Source organism: Grammomys surdaster, unplaced genomic scaffold (assembly GCF_004785775.1).
Source record: "Grammomys surdaster isolate TR1022 unplaced genomic scaffold, NIH_TR_1.0 197, whole genome shotgun sequence".
In the NCBI taxonomy this organism is placed as follows: domain Eukaryota; kingdom Metazoa; phylum Chordata; class Mammalia; order Rodentia; family Muridae; genus Grammomys; species Grammomys surdaster.
In genome coordinates this window covers 2,604,243-2,610,242 of record NW_021604642.1, presented here as the reverse complement: position 1 = coordinate 2,610,242, position 6,000 = coordinate 2,604,243, and the positions used below count along the sequence as shown (strand labels likewise).

Genomic DNA, 6,000 nt, shown 5'->3' with positions numbered 1-6,000 from the left:
TGTGTGTGTGTGTGTGTGTGTGTGTGTGTGTGTGTGTGTGTGTGTGTTTGAATATGCTTGGCTCAGGGAGTGTCACTATTAAGAGGTATGGCTTATGTTGGAAGTGTTGCCTTATTAGAGAAAGTGCTTCACTATGGGGGTAGACTTTGAAACCCTCTTGCTACCTGCCTGAGGACAGTTTTCTGTTTACCTTCAGAACAAGATGTAGAACTCTCAGTTCCTCCAGCTCTATACCTGCCTGGATGCTGCCATGTTCCCACCTTGATGATAATGAACTGAACCTCTGAACCTGTAAGCCAGCCCCAATTATATGCTGTCCTTATAAGAGTTGCCTTGGTCATGGTGTCTGTTCACAGCAGTAAAACCCTAAGACAATATCCCAATACAGTAAGCTAGACACAGTGAGACATGCCTGTATTCTCAGCACTTGGAATGCTAAAATCTGGGGATTGTGAAACTGAGGCCAGCCTTGGGTATCGTAGGAACTTATCAAAATGTTAGAAGGGAAGAATGGAGAGGAGCTATGGCTAGCCTCACTAGTCTCACCAATCATTTTTAAAAGTCATTTCAAGAATAAAATCAGGGTCCAGGAGACAGTGGCTCATCAGTTAGGAATACTTATTGCTCTTTCAGAGGGCTGGAATTCAGTTCTCAGTGCCCTCCCCATCCTGTGCATTGTGGCTCAGCTAACAAATGCCCTTGACTCCAGTTTCAAGGGTTGGCCACCTTCTTCTGGTCTCTTGGAGCAACCACACTCAAGTATTCCCCTCAACATATAATTTTTAAGATTAAAATATATTTTTTAAAAAATATAACAGCCCAGTGGCTCCACTCAGGGCTGTAGCAAAACTTTAAGCCACAAATCAAACTTATGGATTGTTATGATGGGTCCTAAAGTTTAAGAAGAAAAAAACAGGGGTGGTGGTGGAGAGCATGAGTAACTCAGCATTTGGGTGGAGGCAAGAGAACAACCCTATTCAGCTACAGTGAGTTTCAAGGCTTGTCCCTGGTAAGTGAAAGCCTTTCTTTAAAAAAAAAAAAAAAAGCTCTAAAAGCTTTTCCTCTTGTGATCTTGTGATCTGGGTTACTCTGGGCTATTTTTAGATTTGCTTTCCAAACAGATAAAGGAGTATAAGCAGTTCTACAGATCTAATAGTCTACACTGGAAGAACTGGTCAACATAGCTTTAACAGGACTTGTCGTACAGTCTCAGTCTCAGTCTCTCTCTCTCTCTCTCTCTCTCTCTCTCTGTGTGTGTGTGTGTGTGTGTGTGTGTGTGTGTCTTCTCTCTATTTATATTCTCTTCTCTTTTGAAATAGGATCTATACACTACAGACTAGCCTCACGCTAACTATGTAGACAAGGATAACCTTAAACTTCAAATCTTTCTGTCTCTATCTCATAGATGCCAGGATTAGAGCTATGTCATTGACCCCTACATTTTCTATGTTATTTCTTTATTATTTTTTATTTTCTTTCCTTTGAAAGTGGCACGCTTCCATGTTTATTTGTGCCTTCAGATTCTCCTACTCACTTTCTTTTATTATTGCTAATTATTGTTTACCATTGCAGGTACTCTTTCAGCCAAAAATCAGCATGTGATATAATCGTACACTCTTAGATCTTTTCTGGGTGAACCTTAGTTTTTTTCCTGGGCATATGAACTTTCTCTCACATCTCCCCCATATTTGCTGTCTCCTTTTTAAAAATGTTCTATAAGAACATTTAAAGATAAGGATTATTTAGTAAAATAGTGGTTATAGTTTCACCTCTAAGATCCACCATTCCACTAACTCTTGGTCGTTGGCTAGGTTTCCAGTATCAGGTACAACATCCCTCTTGTTTAGCCACTCTTAAGTCCAATTGGAGAGATGTTGTTTACTGCCAAGATACGCACGCCACTACTGCATCCTTAGGCTTACTGTGCCATGCTGATCTTTGTTGTGGTTCACAGGCATCATAGGTAGGTAGAACTATCAGTCCTACTATTTCCTCCTTTGGAAGTTAGCATGGTACCTTATGCTACAAGGCTTTCTGGTTAGTTCCGCTCAAAGCCTCTGGGCCCTTTGTTTAAAGTGCATAGTGTCTTAAGCAATAGGACTTAACTTACATCTCTCAGAGGAGCTCCAGTGAGCAAACAGACCTTAATTTAGGTGAAGGTATGCTCTAATAGATATCTGTTGCTTCTGATCAAAAGTGCGGAGGTGGATAGCTATTGTTACATGTCCCTAAATAGTTGAAAGACCTCCTCCTGAAAAGTAACTTCTATAAGATTTAAAGGTCCAATAACCTTTTTACTTCAATCATTTTCTTTATCTCTTTTGAGTATCATCCATTAAAAACTAAATCACTGGAGAGGAGTGGAGAGAGAAGTGGAGGGAGGATCTGGAAGCAGTTTTATCTATAAAATGGGCATATGAGTTACTTTTTTATTGCTGTGACCAAGTTAAGGAAAGCAGGGCTTATCTCAGCTCAGTGTTTGAGGACAGAGTATTTGTGGCAAGGGACACATAGCAATAGTCACATTGTACCAACAATCAGGGACAGGGGCAGTGGGGCAGAATGCTGCTGTTTAGTCATTGGTTTTTCAAAATCTACTTTTAATAAAGGTTCTTAAATGTTTTAAAATCTCCCTTCTAGCCCACCACCCACCAGAAGTAGATGAAAAATAACATTCAAAAAGGTGAGACTGGTTGCCCAAGTACCACACCAAATAAGCTGTAGATCTGCCAGTCAAATTTAGGCTGCTTATCACCAGAGCTATTGGTAAATTTAGTAAGTCATGCTCTTAGAGCAGGACAGACCTACATAAGTAGAATGAAATCCAATCACATTGGAAATACCTCAGATACAAGTACCTACCTCACTAAGTAACACAACAACATTTAATGAAAATACCCCAATGTTATTAACACAAAGGTTTCTACAACACTATTTAAAATAGTAAAAACTATAAAACAGGTGAATCTTAAAAGTAGCTAAATAGAACTATATCAAAAAATCTATGTAAATGAAATATAATAATGGGAATAGCTATTATTATATAGTATATTAATAGTAAACATGGGTTCGGCATCTACTATATGCCTAGCATTCTTTTATATGTTAATGAAATAGTAATGAATGAAACAATGTCCTTGCTGTCTTGTGAAACTTAGGAAGAAATTGAAACAATATGGGAATTTTCTTATATAAAATTTTAAGTAAAAAAAATATAAAAGGTTACTTTTTGAGCCTACTCAAAAATATGTATACACATTTGATTTGAGACAGGATCTATACAGCCCAGGCAGGATTCAAACTTGGTATGCTGCTAAGGATAAATCTAAACTTCTGATATTTCCACTTCTGCTTTATAAGTGCTGAGATTATAGGTATGTGCAACCACACACAGTTTTGTTTTTTGGTTTTTGGTTTTTTTTGCAGTGCTGGAAATCAAATCTGGAGTTTCTTGCATTCCTGACAAGTACTCTATCAACTGAGCTATATCTCCAGTTTAAATTTTATATTTGCTTTTAAGTAATTTCCATGCAGAGAAAATGGATAGATGAGCCAGTCATGGTTATATATGCCTACAATCCCAGCACTTCTGAAGCTGAAACAAGACAATCAAGGGTTCAAGGCTGGGGACTAGAAAAGGCAATGGCTCAGCAGTTATGAAGACCACATACTCTTCTTGCAAAGGACCCCAGGACCTGTGTCAGAAATGCTCACAATGGCCTCCAGCTGCAGGGGATCTGGCTCTTTGGCCTGTTAGAGCACTGTACTCACACCCGTATCTACATACAGACATATGGAAATATGTAAGTACATATGAAAGTAAAAATAAATCTTTTTAAAAAGGAGTTCACTGCCAGCCTGAGACACACAGCAAGACCTTGTCTCAAGAAAAGAAAGAAAAGAAAATTTAAAGACCTTAATACATGCATATAATTAAAATGGCATAAAAGCATAAAGGAGGGGGGGTGGGATAGAGAGGTTCTGTGGAGGGGAAATGGGGAAGAGGATAACATCTGTATTATAAATACATAAATACATAAAATATCCAATAAAAAATTAAAAAAGAAAATGGAAGCATATAAGAAAATATTCAAAAGTTAATATGCCCACTATGCTGCCCAACTATGCATGAATAATATCATTAGTAATGGCATCCTTTATATATTAATATATCATACAAATTAGCTACAATGAGATTGTATAATAATGTTTTGTATTTTAATCCTGGGGATTATAAGTGTAGCTGTATACATCAGGTCTTTTCAATAACAATGTATCACTCATGACAGCTGTCTGGCTCACTGTCCTCATACTCCGTTTTTATAAATACAGAGTCTCACTATGTAGCCATGGCTGGCCTGGAGCTCACTATATAGACCAAGCTTTCATAGAATGAAAGAACTCTATGTGCTTCTGTCCTAGATCCTGAAATTAAAAACATGCACCACCATGGCCAACCTGGAAAATACTTTTTACCAAACTTTTAACTCAAGAGCCAGCAAACTCTTTCAATCTAGTCAGAAAGTAAACACCTTAACTTTTGAGGGCTATTGGTCACTATTACTACTATCCAAAGCTGCTCTGCCGAACAAAACACCCATTAGATAAAGTATGCCTAGGTCCCAATAACACATATAAAAAGAGATAGGGAAATGCATAGTTTTTTGTTTTGTTTTGTTTTGTTTTTCCCTTTGGTAGCAGTTTATTTTGCATATTGGGAAAGGCATCTGGGACCAGGTGCCTCTGTGGGGGGCGGTCCTGACTCAGCTATAACCCAGAGGATGACAGGGGTCCCCTTTGGCAGGGAATGTGTGACTGACTGTTCACAGTCTGTCTGGACAGAAGCATCCTTTTGCTTAAAGGCGCATGGCCCTGGGGAGCCTGGCTTTCCTGCACAGTGGGGGCCCTCTGAGACCCAGGGGCGGAGAAACACACCCCCAATGCTCTGTTCAGACTGAATGTCAACATTTCTCCAAGTCTCAACAGACTCCTTTAGAAGTTTCCATCAAACAAGCACTGATATATTTAAAAATAGTGCAAAATCTCAACATTTATATAAATAGCTCTAAACCCCTGCTTTGTAGAATTCTTTTTCTTTACAAGGTAATACACACTATTGGAGTTGACACTCAAAAGCTTGCCATTTTTTTCTCTTCTAGTTCAGAAAACAACTGTTTTTTTTAATAGGCCTCTTCTAATACAAAAATACTGGCTCTCCCACATACAGAGTCTGGCTCCCCCACATATAGAGTCTCTTATTTTATATATATTTATATATATATACTATTGCAGATCTTAAACAAAGGTTTTGTGCAAATATGTCTTTAAAGTTAAGTAAAACCATCATAAACAAAAGAAATTAAGCATTCACACACAGAGCTCCACTAAGAACAAGAAAAGACTCGTGGAGCGGTTTCTCTTTCGCCTTCAAGACACGGCTCAACAAAGAAACATGGTATCTTTTCCTTTTTTGCAAGCTTTCTAAGCTTCTGCATTCAGACCACACAGAACATGTAAATATTTATACACAGGAGAACTAGCACAAACCATATGACCTGTGTGTTTCCTGCCTTCCTCTCTCTTCTCTCTTAAGAAGTGCAGAGTGTTTTTATTTATTAATTTATTTATTTATTTATTTATTTATTTTTGTGGTTTTGCCTACAGGTGCCCCGGCACCCACTCCTAGAGGAGGTGACCTTTTTGTTTCTACTTCTCCTTGTTCTCCAGTGGGGCAATGTGAGGGTGATGGAGCCGGGCCCCCTCTGACAGGGAGTACTGCCCTGTACTTTGCTGGTGCTGGAAGGAGGAGCCTGGGTAATAACCAATGACCTCACTGTAGGTTGGAGGCAGCCCCTCCATGCACTCACAGCTGCTATAGCAGGTGGTGCTGAAAATGCATAGTCCTTACTTTTTTTTTTTTTTTACTTTCATCAGAATAAAAATAAGCACAAAGGTCCTTCTACTTCCACTGTTCAATCTCCTCTACAATGACTTCCAGAG

General features: G+C 38.7%; 1 protein-coding gene across 1 annotated transcript in view; it reads right to left on the bottom strand.

The window, feature by feature from the left end:
* The window catches only part of Ophn1 (oligophrenin 1), a 309,606-nt gene that overhangs the window by 194,891 nt on the left and 108,715 nt on the right, over nucleotides 1-6,000 (bottom strand). The gene's annotated exons all lie outside the window — the stretch shown is intronic.